Raw genomic sequence first — 19,894 nt, forward strand, 5'->3', positions numbered from 1 at the left:
CCCTAAGCCTACAACCAAACAAGGAATAGGAAATGACGAGGATGGCACACATCCTATTGGTTGTTAGATCATTGTTGTATATAACCCTGGTGTATTCACTAGGTACTCACAGAGTTAACTGTAATAGTTCCTTTATATTTGATGAAAAGATTCTCTAAGAAAACCCTTATTTCTTATAATAAAAATGGTAACCACAGTGGTTCCTTCTATAGTCACTTAGTTTGTACTAGCTATATATAATCTAATATCGAATAGATAGTTAATTGTATTAATCTGCCCTAAGCACACAACCAAACAAGGAACAAGAAATGAAGCGGAAAGCATACATCCAACTACCTATCGGGTATTAATTATATATAACCCTGATGTATAAACTAAGAGTATTATAGAGTTAACCACCTAATGTCCTTTAAGTTTATACTGGTTTAATACAATCGATTAAACCCTTTGCTGGTAAGTTTCTAGTTTTCTATACCAAAAGTTCTGATTTGAAAAATACGTTTTGTACTAGAAAACTGTGCATTGAATTAGTGTCCTATGACTTGACCCACACCCGGTACCCTTATGATAACTTAATGTATACGAAACATATATATATATATATATATATATATATATATATATATATATATATATATATATATATATATATATATATATATATCTAATGGATAATACGCTGGGTGAATCCGCTCTAAGCCCACAGCCAAACAAGGAATAGGAAATGAAGCGGAAAGCACACATCCTCTTATCTGTTGGATCCTATTAATATATATCCCTTGATGTATACATTAAGGAATCATAAGATTAACATTATGGTCCTTTTCTATTGAATGTACTAGACCCGACTGTTCTGTTTGTCGTTTGAAAAGATTTAAGTTTTCCCTAGTTTATAACTATCTTGACTCGAAAATAGTTTGCATTAACTTTCAAGTGGAACTGTCACAATATGAAAGTAGTGGTAAAATGTAAGTACATAGTTGTCTTTTAAATTAACATCCTGACGTACTAATTACCTTAAAACATGTTTGTTTTATTAAGGTCAGAATGTGAAGGCTAGTACCCATACTATACGCTCTCCCTGTCAAGAGATTCTAGGAACCAAACGTGACTTCAGCAAACCAGTTTTTAGGCCATGTAAATCCACATTAAAGTTATATGATCATGTATACTGTCACACCCCAAAACCATGAACGGCGGAAACGTTCTGGGGCGGAGGACATCATGTACAATATCACAACAATGAAAAGTAGTAAACAAGCAACAACATCATCCATTGCATTAATAATATAATTTTAATACAAGTGTTCTGTCAAATTATAATAGAGACTAAAGTATAATCAAAATGAAAGATGTGTCTTGAATGAGCTCCATCTTCTCTAAACCTTGCATCGGTACCTGTCTACGGTTGACCTGAGGATACAAGTTATTTTGAAAGAGAGTATCAGCTTTAAAGCTGGTGAGATCATAAGTATTAATGTGTCTTAATTTGTATGAAAGTATTTGTATGACATGTAATGAAAGACATGAAAATGTTTTGATAGAAAGTTCGTGTAAGTATGAAAATGTTTGTAAAACAACTGTAAACGTTTGAAAAACCCTAGAAATCCCTATGATTCCTTCTATTATAAAAGGGAGTCTTCTACCAAGACCTAACTGTTCTAAATGTAGTCTTCTACCAAGATTTAACTGTTCTAAATGTAGTCTTCTACCAAGACCCAACTGTTCTAAATGTAGCCTTCTACCAAGACCTGACTATGCTACTATTATAAATATTATAAGAAATTGTATCCTTTGGTACTAGGATACTCAAATAATTCACCTCATCGGTTATCTGAATGAGTCACAAGATAGAGGCAATAATATAAATAACCTAAGTATTATCCTTTTGTACTAGGATAACTAACAGTGTCAACTGAAGACATCTGTAGATGTACATTTACCTCTGTTGCTAACAGCTAGGTGTAGGAATAGTTAGTCCCTTAAAGTATACATGTAATGGTATCAACCGTTGACATCCATGGATGTGCTTTTACCTCTGTAGCTAACAGAGATTTTAGGAATGGTTAATCCCGCAAAGTATCCTTTGGTACTAGGATATTAAATCCAACCTATCTCGCCGATTATGTGATTGTATCACAAAGTGAAGATAAGAATGAGGATTATATAACAGAATCTATACATATAGAATGTACTAGTAACTCATCATATGTTATCTATGTAAACGTACTCATGTAAATGTACTCATGTAGATGTATCTATGTAAATGTACTCATGTAAGCGTATATATGTAAACGTATTCATGTAAATATACTCATGTAGATGTATCTATGTAATAGTATTGTAATGTACTGTGTGTACTAGCTGTAATGTGTGTTCTCTCTCTATCTAGCAAGTATTGACTCATGAATGAACTGACTCATTGTATGATATCGCGTTCTAGTAATAGTTCTAGTATCTTCCTAAACTACCCATATGGTAGCTTACTAGTAATGTAACTGGTACGTATGAACATGGAAGTATACCCTTACTACCCAAGGGTATTGAATGAACTGGGAGAACCTTTATGCTATATATGTACACATGATATATAAATAATTTTTAAACGACCTTCGGACGGATACCCGATGTCCCACCAGACCACATCTCAAGCACGAAAAGGAAATAGGGCGGGCAGGCCTTCCTAAGCCTTTTAAACATTTCTTATATAATTATACATACGTAGACATGCAATTGATAATATAAAAGCATAAAATTAGTTTTGTAAAACCTTTGAAGATAATTATTATCTAAGAAAAGATTGACTTGATGTCAATCTATAAAACGTGTTGAAAGCATGGGTTTGATAAAACAGTTTAAGTATAAAGAAACATTTGTTTGAAACATAATTGTAAATGAGTTTGAAATGAAACATACAGAGTAAAATGTACAGTTTAATAAGTAGTTTTAAACATATAAAATGTTTATGAAAATCATTTGAAGGAAACTGTTTGGTAAAACGGCTAATGAGTAGTAAATCATTTGAATGCTGCTTATTAATCACATGTGATTGATATAATAACTAGCATGATTCTACTTGTATCCCCCCATAAAGCATTTAAAAACATTTAAAACAATGATTAAGGGGTATGAACTCACTTGTTGTGAGTGGTACGGATGAACTGAAAAGGTAGGATTGCTAGGTCTCAAGTGAAGTCTTGAACACACTCTATGATCCTAGTTAACATATAATATCACATATATGTATCAAATTAGTCTTTAAGCAACTAATAAACATGTCAAGACACTCTAGGACATGATAAACACTTTGTATAAATGTTATAAGTTCTAAGGAGTGCATCTAAGTGTTGTAGGGAAAGGCTATTGGGTTTTAAGGTTCAAGGAAGCCCCTAAAATGAGTTTACTCCCTAAAGACCAAAACCCCTTGAGTTTACGGTCATAAACTCTTGAGTTTACAGTCATAAGCTCCTAACCTTTTGACCATTTGTTGTTTTGGAGTCTTCTAAGCTATTCCAAGCATTCCTACTTCATGTTTAAGCCTTAGGAAGTGTTGTGTGTTTCATTTCAAACTCTCAAGGACTTATGTATTTTGGTGTTTTCAAGTTCTAAACACTTCAAGGTAATAGCCTAGGTTAGATTCTAGGCATATGGAGTAAATATAGGACATTTAAACACCTTTTGGGGTGTTTACGGTTTTGGGAGATCCCCAAACCATCAACACATATAAATGATTGTTTTCTTGTTCTTTTATGTGATAAAAACATCAAGGATGGATCTAGACAAGTCCCTAAGGCATAGTGAAGCATCTAGACACCCTAAAGCACCCTTTGGCACAAAACTTGGTGTTTACGATTTTGGGAGCCTCCCAAAACCGTGAACACCTTGTTCTTGGTGTTCTTGGGACTTTTCCTTGGTATAAATATGTATAGAAAGCTTTAAATGACTCTAGGATAGAAGTACTTGATGGGTTTTGAGCATTCTAACACTTCCTAAGTGTACATGCAACCCTAATAACCTTGGATCTATGTTTGTCTAATTATCATGCAAAGTTGAATTCCAAGGTTATATTCCTATCTAGCATACATGGGGAACAATTTTTTAACTTGAATGAAAGATAGAATAACTTACCTTGTTGTTGCTTATGTTCCTTGAAACCTTGTGAGCCTAGCATCCCAAGTGTGATGCCTCAAATGCTTCACACAACACCAAATGCTCTTGAAAGGACTTTTGAGAGAATACACACTTCTTGAAATCGGCCTAGCCCTCTTGTTTCTTATGTGTAGCCGATTTTGGTGGAGAATGGGACTCTTATATAGTGTTGACACATCTAGGGTTACACCATGTAAACCCTAATGTGTCATGACTCTTCATTTCCATGACCCATGGGTTTGTAACTCCCATGGAGCATGCATGGAGCATCCTATGAGTTGAACCTAACTTGATAACCCATGGAGCCTCTTAGCCCACTATACAAGATATGAATGATTTACATAATCAACCCATATATTTAATTAGTTATCGTTTGATCACTTAATTAATTCTTTGATCAAACTAATCAAATAATATTATTAATATATTAGAACTTATAATATATTAATAATCTCCAAGTGTTATTCCTCTCATTTAGTCTATCCAATTGCATGGTGTCATGCAACCCAAATGGACCATGTCGGGTCGGGTCAAGTGCTAACCAGAAATAGTTATGGACTTAGACACCTTATCCAACAGTCTCCCACTTGGATAAGTCTAATAACTATAATTCCAGTACTTCAGGAACCGACCGGCAGTCGTAGCTCTTTCAAGGTCTCTCGGAACTGAGAAGATGTTGATACGCCATTTAAGATAAGTGATCATATAATCCTCTGTTTTAGATATCAGTCGGACAAATACATGGAACAATTTCTTACTTATTGTCCAGCAGGTTGTTTCCCGATTTCCGATTTGTTTGACAAAGAACTTAATTGAACACATCAACTTAGTTCTGACCGGGCCCGGTACATAGGTCAAAACAAAATCATCGAGTGTAACGACCCAAAAATCACAACTAAAAATTTCCTTAAAAACGTTACTAAATTATATTTATAAAAAATGTATCATAAGTCATAACATAATTTTCGAGTATTAATTCAAAACATATTATCATTATCAGAGTCAAACTTTCCCAGGTTAACTGACTATGGTGTGTGCACTGCAATCTTCCCGAGCTCCTCCTTTGAAAACTGAGTTCTTGAAACCAAAACTGAAAAACCGTAAGCATGAAGCTTAGTGAGCTCCCCCAATCTACCACATACCATACAATAACATATAAAGCACATACTAGGCCTTGCCCACTGCATCGGTCCGAAGTCCGGGCTAACTGCGGCCTTGCCCCCTGCATCGGACCGAAGTCCCAACTAACTGGGACCTTGTTGCCTGCATCGGATCGAAGTCCGGGCTAACTGGGGCCTTGCCCCTGCATCGGACCGGATTCCGGACTAACTGGGACCTTGTCCCCTACATCGGACCGAAGTCCGGGCTAACTGGGGCCTTGCCCCCTGCATCGAACCAAAGTCCGGACTAACTGGGACCTTGTCCCCTGCATCGGACCAAAGTCCGGGCTAACTGAACAGAACATAGCATAAACATATCAACTAGCATGAACACACATATACTGCATACTGCATCGGGTTAGATGCCTAACTTCATCCGACTCGACGAGCTGTTCATCTCACTCGTCGAGTTCCTCCTCATCTTCAATCTACTCGCCGAGTCCACTCGAAGGACTCGCCGAGTCTATTCAGATCTTCATACATGCAGAGGACTTTTGAGTCATGCATGGACTCCATACTGCAGATCTACCCTTCCCAAGCCTATTCCCCACGTAAAGTTGCAAACTTTACGTGTAGAGAAGGAGATCTAGTCACCATACACCATAAACTAGGGTTTAAGACAAAGGGGCTCAACAATCAACCCATAGATTGATGCTTTATGATTCTCTAGGCCAAGATACACATAGATCTGAAGTAGCAACTTCAAATTTGGGCATCTAACTCGAAATGGTTCATAAACTTGTCCTAAAAGCCCCAAATCCCATGATAAAGGTTGATCTATATGCAAAAGAGGGAAGGTAACGACTCATTACCTTCAAAAGCTCTAGAAGACCTCACAAATTCTGGATCTATTGCCAATTCTTGAATCCCCAATGTGTGCCTTCCTCCTTCTTCCTTCAAATCACCCAAATTGGCAAGAAAGCTTGATTGAGCAACAATGGAGGCTTAGGGTTTCTGGTTCTGGACTACAGGGCCGCAAATGAGCGCTAGGGAAAAGATTAAGATGCTTAAATAGGGTACCAAGTCCCGAAATTAGGGTTTCCCAACCCAGACCTGACTCGCCGAGTCGGCCACTGCCTTACACTCGGATCTCGCTCCGACTCGCCGAGTTCCTCCCTGCACTCGACGAGTCAACCCTCTTTAACTTAGGATTTTTTTTCCTTTCCTTTCTTGACCTTTCTGATTTCGGGTGTTACAACTCTCCCCCACTTAAACTAAACTTCGTCCTCGAAGTTTGCTATGACTAACTGTCCTGCGAACTGCCTCCAACTCTCTGCCTGGGAAATCTAACACCCCCCTATTGACCATCACTCTAGCCACTCATAGTATTGGCCACTACTGCTGGTACATACTGAATCCTTCTCTTTTCCATAATTTTCTTAACGTTACTTCCTCTGACTGAGAATTTTGATACCCCTCATCCGCCTACCGGATGCACTGAGACCTCCCTGGTCCAACTATTCTGCCAATATCTGAGTTACCGGACTCCTACCGATCACTACACTCCATCGCAATCTTCTAGTCGCTCCCAGCGACTCCGCAAGATTCCTCGACTATTTATAATTGTTCTATTCATTATGCCATCCATACTGAATCGATGCGGCTGGAACCAACCTGCTTATCTCTCACCTGATTACTCAACTCCTACTAACTCGAGCCTTTCATCCAGAAAGAAAAGATACCTGCCTAGCTATCCTTACATATCACTTATACTTGGCAGAAGAGCTCAACTGATCCCGCTGAGAGGGATTTGTCGTTTCCAAACCAACCAACTATACCGTCAGCACTTGCATTCCAACACAAATACTAAAACTGTCCAAAACTCTGAAACTATCCAAACACTGAACCGCCTGCAATACTGAACGTGCCTGAAACTCTGAACTAACTGAAACACTGAGCTGCCTGAATCACTGAACTGACTGAAACACTGAGCTGCCTGAATCACTGAACTGACTGAAACACTGAGCTGCCTGAAACACTGAACTCCCTGAAACATTGAACTGCCTGAAACACTAAACTGCCTAAAACACTGAACTGACTGAAACATTGAGTTCCAACTCAACTGTGGAGTCAAAGGACTCCTTACTTAGTCGCTCCCACGACTTTTGAATGAAATCTTTCTCTGGAACTAGTTTCCACTAGTTATCCTGTCATTGTGGCTCTAACAACCTTCCGATCGAACAGATCGGGTCCATACGTCACATCCTGACATCATCAATTCCACGACTAACAACACGATGACTCCCAGACTGACGGTAGCCCTTAACATACCCGAACCCCAACGGTCCACTACTACTCTGATCTCATAACTGATGTGACGATCTATAGCCAAATTACTGACTTAGCCATAACTGAACCATTTGGGAAATCCGAAATCTAACCCGTGGATTCCCATATCCTCACTGCTGCACCCGAACGGGTGGGAACTACTGATTTCCCGCGTCCAACAACGTGCTCATGTCGCCTACCAATCTGATAAAGGCAGCGGCTACGCTCGCGGACATACACCTCTCTAATACTATCTGGCTGCTAGTGAATGATGCGGCTACCCCCCGCAGACTTACAACACCACTACTACTACCTGACTGCTAGTGAATGCTACGGCTACCCCCGCAGACTTACAACACTACTACTACTACTTGACTGCTAGTGAATGCTACGGCTACCCCCACAGACTTACAACACTACTACTACTACTACTACTATCCCGAGGACATCCTGACTATCCCTAGTCCCTCTAGTGATTCCTCATCCTGATTTCTCAAAACCAGCCCTCAGTCTTTGAATACTGCATCATCCTCGACATCTTATATCCTTGATATACTTAGCGCTTCGTCGAGGAACTCTTCGGCTTGGTTCCCAAACCAACCGTCTACTAATCCGGATACAAGAAGCTATTGTCGCGAAGTTTCCAAACTCCCAACTCCTGAATCACCACAATCCTGCATGCTGACTCTGCCACTGGCTACTAACACGAAGACATCTCTTGCTAACCGTTCTCAGGATCCTCATTCCGACTCATTTGAGCCTCTACAGGTGGTCCTCCAATCCTAGATTCTCAACCAGCTTCTAACCATCTCGATTACATGAACTAACTGCTGGGAAGGTCCTCAAACTCCCAATTCTGAACTTCTCGATCCATCGATCACCGTGCTACTATCATTTCCTCTCAGAGGCCGCACACTCATTCTGAGTCTACGTGGCTCTTATCCTTGTATACTCGGAGGGTTCTCCCCCACTTGGATTCGGCTAGATCCTTACTGCTCACTGGTCGAAAGGATTTCCAACCTTCCTTCCATCAAAAGGGCGATATGCTGTCCGCCGACGTTTACCCTTGCCAGCGCTCCAACTAACTCTTATCAGATCCGCACCCTTCCTGCTATCTGACTGAGCACCCTTCGATCCTTAACTATATTTGCTTTAGGGACTACATCCCGAGAATCTGCGTTTGGGGTGCACATCTCCAACCTACTTCCTTACTGACCGCTAGCTACTCCACTAAAAACTCTGGGTTATCACTACTGAAGATATAACTGATCATCACTCGACTAACACCCTCCGCAAGTAGTATGGCACTACTGCATCTTACACAAACATGCTACAGTTACTGAATCCGAAGTAACCTGATCTAGAGGGGACGACCTCCAAATTCCAAGGTATGCAGATGGCATAAAACTCTACCACAAGCAGGTAATACAATACCCCAACACTTAAGCTTATTGATAAGAATACAGCAATATAATAATATCACAATAATGGATGACAGAAAAGCAACAAATACATACCTCCATCACTCAGTGCTGCTCGAATCCCTGCTGAAATCTACCGGAAAACTCGGCCCCAAGCCGTAGGCGTCCTTGCCCGGCCCTGATGTCCGTTGGTGGCTCTTGAAGTCCCAGGGGCAGGAGCTGACACCTGCCCTGCTGTATACAAACTCGGACAGTGGGCCTTCTTGTGGCCCCTCTGATCGTAATGGAAACATAACGAATCAAGTCCCTGGGCGATGGTAACAACACAGTCTCTGCTAAAATGACCAATCTGGCCGCACTTGAAACATCCAGCATCGCCACCACTTCTGCGCCTGCACACACCCATGTGCGTCCTTCCGCACTTCCCGCATCGACTGCGGCTCTGATAGTTCCTCGTCCTCAAATCCGAACCCTTGGGCCTCTGATCCCGGAGCCTCTCGATTAATCTATCAATGATCCTCATGACCATGTCGGGCAGACCCTCACGAATGGCTCGCGAAACATCCTCAACTATCCAATCATACAGAGGTCTCTCTTGGAGATAGGGTGCCCCACTCACTCCTGTCCCCTGATGGCAAAAACTAGAAATGGGATCTCCCTCCCTGATGGATCCCCGAACTCCATAAGAATCGGGACCTAGACGAGCCCCAATCTGTCCTGAAACTATCCCAGCCTTAAAGGCCTCAAGATGACTGTCCATGAGCTCCACAATGGCCTCTTTAACCGAACCGAAAATTACTGGAGTCTGATCAATGATGTTGCGCATGATCTCTGCGGAAATGAAATCCCTCATCTGATCATCAAGCTGCCCGGCTCCAAAGCCCGAGCCAAATCCCTCCTCGACACCTGAACTGCTAAGCGGTATCTCGCGCAATGCCACCATGCTGAAAATATAAAAATTCCTGATCAATTTACACACAACTGCTGAGGGATCTCACACACCCTCCACCATTCCCTGGTTTTGTCTCCCCCCCCCCCCCTTGAATCGAGTACGGATCCTCTGCTTTCAGTAGTATGGGCCCCTACTACCTTCCACATCTACCCGTACTTTCCTCAAGAGTTACCTCAACTCCACCAAATCACTTCTACTACTATTGATCTCTGCTACTCTCGCCTAGGCTTGCCCTAAGGAACTTCTGACTCCACCTAAACCGGTCCTCAGTTGCTGAAGGCCTCCTTGTAATGCCAATTAGCCACCACCTGAATACCATCACATGCAATGAGGCTCGGATAATCCTTCGAGTAAAAGTCTCGTCCCTACAACGGTTAGACTCGGACGCGAGCTGCGCAATAGGGCCAAATCCAGCACTCTGATATTATTAAACCCTGATCACATGTGGTGTGACGTATTCACCTAATGGCTAACTCCCATCACTCAAAATCCCACAAAGCACAAAGCAAGCAGCATTCGGATAAAGGAAACATACTCAGGCAAAATTATTCTCATAACAAGAAACTGTACTAGTATACAATGCTAAGCTCATACTATCAGGCATAACCTACACGGGCTATCCTACTACTGTCTACTCATTACTAGCATGAAATTCTTATCAAGCTGAAACACATAAAGCAGGAACATAAGGCATCATCCTAGATCCTTAGTCCTATTCTAGCATGTTGTTGTACTGAAGCTGAAACTGAAACTGAAACTGAAAATCCTAACATAACTTGTATGGGTAAATTGGGAGTACTTACTTGAGCTCGGCTGATTGCATGCACCACACCCTTTTCTCTTTTCAAAACTCTTTTTGCTTTTTCTAACACTCTTTTCGTTATACTTTTTCTAAAATTGTTTTCTTTTCCCAAAATCCTTTTGTAACCATGGTTTTTCTTTTGAAAACTCTATACCACTTCCTTAGTTTGAGTTCAGACACACTCGGGAGTGCGCCCGAATCCCTCAAACCAAGGCTCTGATACCAACTTGTAACGGCCCAAAAATCACAACTAAAAATTTATTTAAAAACATTACTAAATTATATTTATAAAAACTATATCATAAGTCATAACATAATTTTCGAGTATTAATTCAAAACATATTATCATTATCAGAGTCAAACTTTCCCAGGTTAACTGACTATGGTGTGTGCACTACAATCTTCCCGAGCTCCTCCTTTGAAAACTGAGTTCTTGAAACCAAAACTGAAAAACCGTAAGCACAAAGCTTAGTGAGCTCCCCCAATATACCACATACCATACAATAACATATAAAGCACATACTGGGCCTTGCCCACTGCATCGGACCGAAGTCCGGGCTAACTGGGGCCTTGCCCCGCTGCATCGGACCGAAGTCCGGACTAACTGGGACCTTGTCCCCTGCATCGGACCAAAGTCCGGGCTAACTGGGGCCTTGCCCCCTGCATTGGACCGGAGTCCGGACAAACTGGGACCTTGTCCCCTGCATCGGACCGAAGTCCGGGCTAACTGGGGCCTTGCCCCCTGCATCGGACCGAAGTCCGGACTAACTGGGACCTTGTCCCCTGCATCGGACCGAAGTCCAGGCTAACTAAACAGAACATAGCATAAATATATCAACTAGCATGAACACACATATACTGCATACTACATCAGGCCGTGGCCCGGAACACATAGCACATAATTCCTGTCTGAGCCACGTAGGCATCAACATACTGAATATTGCATCAGATCAAAATCCGGAAACTGCTACTAGCTAAACGGGTCGGCGTTGTGGCCTTAGACACGTTCCTACTGGAAGGAAACTCACCTAAGATTGCTGAACTGATGCCGCTAATCCTCTTGTCTGCTACCCGACCTCTGACTCCGAACTGCTGCTCCACTAGCTCCTCGAGCTACCAATGTCAATATAACACTTAGTCCAACTGACCTCCAAAGGTCAACTAGGTCAACTCTAGTCAAGGTCAAACTCCTGGTTAAAGTCAACCTTCCAGGTCAACCCTACTCGCCGAGTCCACCTAATAACTCGCCGAGTTCATATGCTCAGGGTCTTTCTATTCGCGACTCGACTCGCCGAGTTAGTCCATGACTCGTCGGGTTAACTATTCCCGAGTCCTGACCTGTCCAACTCGCTGAGTCTCCATCCGACTCACTGATTCGAGTTTCAACTCGAAGGGTTTGGGAGTTTCGCGATCTGACTCGCTGAGTCCAAGAATAGACTCGTCGAGCCCAAGGCAATCTTCAACCAACTCGTCGAGTTGTTCTTCCAACTCGCCAAGTTGATGCCTAACTTCATCCGACTCGACGAGCTGTTCATCTCACTCGTCGAGTTCCTCCTCATCTTCAATCTACTCGCCGAGTCCACTCGAAGGACTCGCCGAGTCTATTCAGATCTTCATACATGCAGAGGACTTTTGATTCATGCATGGACTCCATATTGCAGATCTACCCTTCCCAAGCCTATTCCCCACGTAAAGTTGCAAACTTTACGTGTAGAGAAGGAGATCTAGGCACCATACACCATAAACTAGGGTTTAAGACAAAGGGCCTCAACAATCAACCCATAGATTGATGCTTTATGATTCTCTAGGCCAAGATACACATAGATCTGAAGTAGCAACTTCAGATTTGGGCATCTAACTCGAAATGGTTCATAAACTTGTCCTAAAAGCCCCAAATCCCATGATAAAGGTTGATCTATATGCAAAAGAGGGAAGGTAACGACTCATTACCTTCAAAAGCTCTAGAAGACCTCACAAACTCTGGATCTACTACCAATTCTTGAATCCCCAATGTGTGCCTTCCTCCTTCTTCCTTTAAATCACCCAAATTGGCAAGAAAGCTTGATTGAGCAACAATGGAGGCTTTGGGTTTCTGGTTCTAGACTATAGGGCCGCAAATGAGCCCTAGGGAAGAGATTAAGATGCTTAAATAGGGTACCAAGTCCCGAAATTAGGGTTTCCCAACCCAGACCTGACTCGCCGAGTCCACTTGCCGACTCGCCGAGTCGGCCACTACCTTACACCCGGATCCCGCTCCGACTCGCCGAGTTCCTCCCTGTACTCGACGAGTCAACCTTCTTTAACTTAGGGTTTTTTTTCCTTTCCTTTCTTGACCTTTCTGATTTCGGGTGTTACATCGAGGGGCCCAGATATCAGCTTCTAATCCAAGAAGGAACAGATAAACTTCGACTCATATGTTTGTTCTACCACTCATTGAATTATACACAAAAGCACGTTTTATAACTTCGAGTTACCAATGCGTTTTCGTACAATCAATGCATAACCAACTTGTAAGTAACAAATCATATCTCGAGGTTTGAAGACTTATATGATATTACCGTCTCACGATCACTCGAGATAGAATTCCATGAAGTGATTCCAGTGAGTGTGGGTTGAGTCCAATGCTCAGAACTTATGAGCACTCATGATTGTTGTAGCCTTGTCCAACACCTTAGACCTCTGCAACCAATCATGACAGTCTTGATTCATACCTACTTCTGACATATGACCGACTGTGGAGGTTTGAATAATATGTTATACCAAAAAAAATTATTCTGGAAGTCAAAACATGCAAAAGAAATATAGTAAACGATCGACAAGAGATAGCAACACTTTACACATAAATAAAACACCTTTTATTCATCATCTAATGTCAATTACACTTTACAAATTTCTAGGTTATCTAACTACTGAATCTAATATCATCCTTCAGCCCAATGCTCCGAGCATGCTGGAGATGCTTAACTCGAGTCAGTCCCTTCGTGAGGAGATCTTCTGGGTTCTCATCCAATGATACCCTCTTTGCCACGAGGAGTCCTTCTTCTATTTGATGTCTGATAAAATGCTATTTTCTGTTTGTGTCTGGATCTCCCGTGATCCCTTGGTTCCTTGGCTAAGGCAACAGCACTTTCACTATCAGAGAAAATTTCCATTGGCTCTTTAATAGCTGGTACAACTCCAAGGTCTCCAATGAAGTTCTTCAGCCATATCGCCTCCTTTGCCGCCTCACTAGCTGCAATATACTTTGATTCACAAGTTGAACCAGCCACTGTCTCTTGCTTGGAACTCTTCCAAGAAATTGCTCCTCCGTTTAGGGTAAAGACCCAGCCCGACTGAGAGCGGAAATTATCCTTATCAGTCTGGAAACTAGCATCACTATACCCTACAACTCTCAAGTCATCACTCCCACCGAGGGTAAGGACCCAGTCCTTAGTCCTCCGTAGGAACTTGAGGATATTCTTTACCGCAGTCCAGTGTGTCTTGCCAGGGTTCCCCTGATACCTGCTAACCATGCTCAGGGCAAAGGCTACATCAGGTCGAGTACACGTCATAGCATACATGATCGATCCTATAGCCGAAGCATAAGGTATTCGACTCATTTATGCTATCTCAGCCTCAGTGCTAGGGCTTTGTGTCTTACTCAATCTGGCGTTACTCTGGATGGGTAACTCTCCTTTCTTGGAGTCCTGCATGCTGAATCTCTTTAGCACCATATCCAAGTAGGTACTTTGACTGAGTCCAATTAGTCTTTTACTCCGATCTCTCAAGATCCTTATCCCTAGAATATAGGCAACTTCTCCTAGGTCCTTCATAGAGAAACATTTCCCAACCCAGGACTTGACTTCCTGCAGAGTTGGGATGTCATTTCCTATGAGTAGTATGTCATCCACATACAACACCAAAAAGCTAACTATACTCCCACTAGCGTTGACATACACGCAAGACTCATCTTTACTCCTAGAAAATCCAAATTCCTTGACCTTTTCATCAAAGCAAAGATTCCATCTGCGAGGTGCTTGCTTCAATCCATAAATGGATTTCTCAAGCTTACACACTCTATTAGGGTACTCGTTGCTGACAAAACCCTCTGGCTGACTCATGTAAACATCTTCAGCCAACTTTCCATTAAGGAAATCGGTTTTGACATCCATTTGCCATATTTCATAGTCATGAAATGCAGCTATGGCTAACAGAACCCGAATAGACTTAATCTTGGCTACTGGAGAAAAGGTCTTATCATAGTCCACTCCAGGAATTTGAGAGAAGCCCTTTGCAACCAGTCTAGCCTTATAAGTGTGTACTTTACCATCCATGTCAGTCTTCTTCTTGAAGACCCATTTGCACCCTACTGTCTTACGACCTGGTACATTCTCAACCAAGTTCCAAACTTGATTGTCATACATGGACTGTATTTCGCTGTCCATTGCCTCTTTCCACTTGGCTGACTCAGGGCCTGCCATGGCTTCCGCGTAACTGTTAGGTTCATCCAGAACTATCAGTGTCTCATCACTGATAAGTGTATCTCCTTCTTTAGTAATATGGAATCCATAGTAATGCTCAGGAGCATTCCTAACCCTTGTGGAACGCCTCAGAGGTACAGACTTGTCAATTGGCTCAACAGGAGTTTCCTCCTCAAGTTGAGTGCTAGGGTTTGAAGTTCCTTCACCGCTTGACTCTTGAATTTCTTCAAGATCAACTTGCCTCCCACTGTTTCCTTGGCTTATGAACTCTCTCTCTCTCTCTAAAGAAATCCCTCCTAGCTACAAAGACCACATTTTCACTAGGTCTGTAGAAGATGTAACCAAAGGATTGATGTGGGTAGCCGATGAAAATACACCTCTCGCTTTGGGGTTCGAGCTTATCATGAGTCTCGCGTATCACGAAAGCCTCGCAACCCCAAATCTTGATGTGGTCTAGTTTGGGTACTTTACCAGTCCACATCTGGTGAGGAGTTTTGGCAACTTTCTTTGTAGGGACTAGATTAAGGATATGGGTGGCAGTCTCTAAGGCATACCCCCAAAATGAGATTGGTAGCGAAGCTCGACTCATCATGGAACGAACCATATCCAACAAGGTTCGATTACGCCTCTCAGCCACACCATTCAACTGTGGTGTCCTGGGAGGTGTCAATTGTGAGACTATCCCACATTCCCTTAGATAGTCAAGGAACTCTGAACTAAGATACTCACCACCACGATCAGATCGAAGCATCTTACTGTTCCTACCCAATTGATTCTCGACTTCCTGTTTATATTCCTTAAACCTTTCGAAAGTCTCTGACTTATGCTTGATGAAGTAGACATATCCATATCTACTATAATCATCAGTAAAAGTCAAATAATAACGATTAGCATCCCTTGTGGCATGTTTGAATGGTCCACACACATCCGTGTGTACAAGGTCCAACAAACCTTCACCCCTCTCACACGAGCCTGTGAAGGGTGACTTTGTCATTTTTCCAAGTAAGCATGATTCGCAACTATCATCTGACTTTAGGTCAAATGACTCCAAGACTCCATCCTTTTGGAGTTGGCCTATGCGTTTCTTGCTTATATGTCCAAGACGACAATCCCATAATGATGCTTTATCCAAGTTATTATTATTAACATAATCAATACACAATACATTATTTCCTAAGTTATCAACCACAGATACTGTTTCATACACGCCATCACAAGGTAATGCTTTAAAATAAAGAACATTATTAAAGAAAGCATTAATCGAACCAACTTCATTATCAAATGAAAAGGTGATACCTTGTTTATACAATGCATGAAAGGAAATAATATTTCTTGCCATTTCTGGCGAATAACAACACTTATTCAAATCTAAACTAAACGCACTACTTAACGATAAAGTATAAACTCCAATCTTGGTGACATGTAAAGCTTTCCTATTCCCCATGATTAAGTTTATTCTTCGTTGCTCCACATTCTCACTTCTTCTTAGTCCCTGCAAGTCACAACAAATATGAATACCACAACCGGTATCAAGGACCCAAGATTTAGAATGAGGTGAGTTATTAGAAATGATAGTGTAAATACCTGCATGGTTGGGTTTAACTTTCCCATCCTTCACATCTTGCTGGTATTTTGGGTAGTTCCGCTTCCAATGTGATTTTTCATGGAAATAAAAGCATTCAGCCTCTTTTGGGTCAGAATAAGGAGTGACGAAACCTTTCTTGGTTCCACTTGAAGAAGAGCCATCAAGGGTCCGAGCCTTAGTACCCTTTGAAGAGCTCTTTCTCTTCTTCCCTCGACTTTTCCCGATTGCCAAAATCGGAGTAGAGTTTGGAGTAGGAGTGTTAACAACCGACTTCCCCTTAAGACCTGTTTCTGCGATCTTGAGAAGTCCCTAAAGTTTGCTGAGTGTGACCTCTTCCTTATTCATGTGATATGTCATGCGGAATTGATCATAACACGATGGTAAGGAGTGCAAAATGATATCTATTGCAAGCTCCTCAGGGAAGTTCACATTAAGCTTCAGCAATCGATCCACATACCTTTGCATTTTCTGCATGTGGCTCGTGACGGATTCCCCGTCCTTCATCATGGTTGTTATCATGGAGCAGATGATTTCATACCTCTCTTGTCGTGCACTTTGATGGTATCTTTCCATCAGATCTTGGTGCATTTCATAAGGGTAGAAATCCTCATAAGACTTTTGGAGTTCCGCTGTCATCGTGGCCATCATGATGCATGCCACTTTCGTAGCATCCCTTTCATGTGCCTGGAAGTCAGCGATCTCCTGAGGAGTTGCAGTGGTCTCATCAGTCTCCTTAAGCTCCTTGTCAAGGACATATTCTTTGTCCTCGTAGCGGGTAATCATCCTGATGTTTCTGATCCACTCATTGAAGTTAGATCCATAAAAAGTGACTTTCCCACACAAGTTCATAAGGGTAAAGGAGCCATTAGGATTAGAGCCAGAAGCAGCATTGTTTGAAGACATCTGAAAGAAAAGGACAAGATTAGTTTAGATATTAAGAGAGTCCTTAATAAAACACCCAAATGTAATATTAAGGCTAGGACCCAATCACAATATATTATAACTTAGAAGAGGTATGCCGTAATCCAAGCTATAACATATTTGAAAGGTAGGTGAATGACGATTCACCAATTTCCACCACGAAAACCGAAATATTCAATATTAGGTTTTTGATTGGTTCTTAGAAATTCCTAGATTCTTTGAGATTCAATGAACTTTTCAAAGGCATGTTTCAATCTCGAGTGTGCCCTCCAAGTTTTGTGACTGGGATACCGAGGATCACAAAACGAGGTGTGAAGTAACCATGCAAATCACTTGGTACCCTTAAAGTTTATCACTCAATCGATGTGCCGGTAAACCACACACGCTCCACCGATACTATAATAAACCTTAAGTCACCCTTTACCTACCTTGTTAAGTCCAAGTTAGTGTGTCGGTTAACCACACACGCTCCACCAACGACTTAAACAAAGTGTAAAGTGTAATTTCATGGATTAGCACCTTATTCACATTTTTCCTAAAGTAACTAAGATTGGGAATTTAATAAAAATATTTAGTTACTTTATAATATTCATCATAATTTTAATGAGAATTTATAAGTCCTTGTCTTACTCGTTCGGCTAACGACCCTCCACCGGTCAAGCAAGCGGTGGGTGAGAGTGGACACCCATTAAGTTGCCATTTTATAGGCAACAACCTTATACACACCTTATAGACCGGCTTCGTGAATGAGGCGTACTAGCGGTAAGACGACTTTGTTCTTATACATATATACATATATATATATATATATATATATATATATATATATATATATATATATATATATATAATTATTAAATCATAATAATATAAGTATAAGGGTTGAATTTTAACTTTTAAAATTCTAAGGGTTGGAACTAAAGTTTTTAACATGACTTTACTTGTTCCAAAACTTGAGGGAAAGTTTTGTAAACTTTCAAAACTTTTCATTTCTTGTAACTTATGAGTTTATTAGAGTAATAAAATGAAGACTCTTCATTTTTCTAACTCTTGTGTTCTTTTAATGGTTTTAACTCAAGTGACTTTTGGTTTTCCATAACTTGAGGACAAGTTATGGACTCCATTAAAACACATTATGATCAAGAATTAAACTACCACATAGGTTACAAATAATTCCTATGATCATCTAAACATCATAAGATCAAGAACATGAATATGAACACTTTCATGAATCAAAATTACACTTAAAACTTTGTAATTTTGATAACTAGTTGTTGTAAATGGATTAGCAAACACATTACACCATCTAAAACAAGTTTTTAAGTACCAAAATAGTTTAGGGTAATGTTTCTAGTCCATTTCCAGCAACTAAAGTCGAAAATCTGCACTCTGAGGCTCCTACTCGCCGAGTGCATGAACCTACTCGGCGAGTCTCCCCATGGACTCGGCGAGTTCATCGGGCAGACATCAAGTTTTTCGACTTTTTTCAACTTTTAAGCACAAATAACAAACAAACAAGCCTAGCCTCTGATACCACTGATGGGTTTTGAGCATTCTAACACTTCCTAAGTGTACATGCAACCCTAATAACCTTGGATCTATGTTTGTCTAATATTCATGCAAAGTTGAATTCCAAGGTTATATTCCTATCTAGCATACATGGGGAACAATTTTTTAACTTGAATGAAAGATAGAATAACTTACCTTGTTGTTGCTTATGTTCCTTGAAACCTTGTAAGCCTAGCACCCCAAGTGTGATGCCTCAAATGCTTCACACAACACCAAATGCTCTTGGAAGGACTTTTGAGAGAATACACACTTGTTGAAATCGGCCTAGCCCTCTTGTTTCTTATGTGTAGCCGATTTTGGTGGAGAATGGGATTCTTATATAGTGTTGACACATCTAGGGTTACACCATGTAAACCCTAATGTGTCATGACTCTTCATTTCCATGACCCATGGGTTTGTAACTCCCATGGAGCATCCATGGAGCATCCTATGGGTAGAACCCAACTTGATAACCCATGGATCCTCTTAGCCCACTATACAAGATATGAATGATTTACATAATCAACCCATATATTTAATTAGTTATCTTTTGATCACTTAATTAATTCTAAATTAATTCTTTGATCAAACTAATCAAATAATATTATTAATATATTAGAACTTATAA

Source organism: Lactuca sativa, chromosome 4 (assembly GCF_002870075.4).
Source record: "Lactuca sativa cultivar Salinas chromosome 4, Lsat_Salinas_v11, whole genome shotgun sequence".
Lineage (NCBI taxonomy): Eukaryota > Viridiplantae > Streptophyta > Magnoliopsida > Asterales > Asteraceae > Lactuca > Lactuca sativa.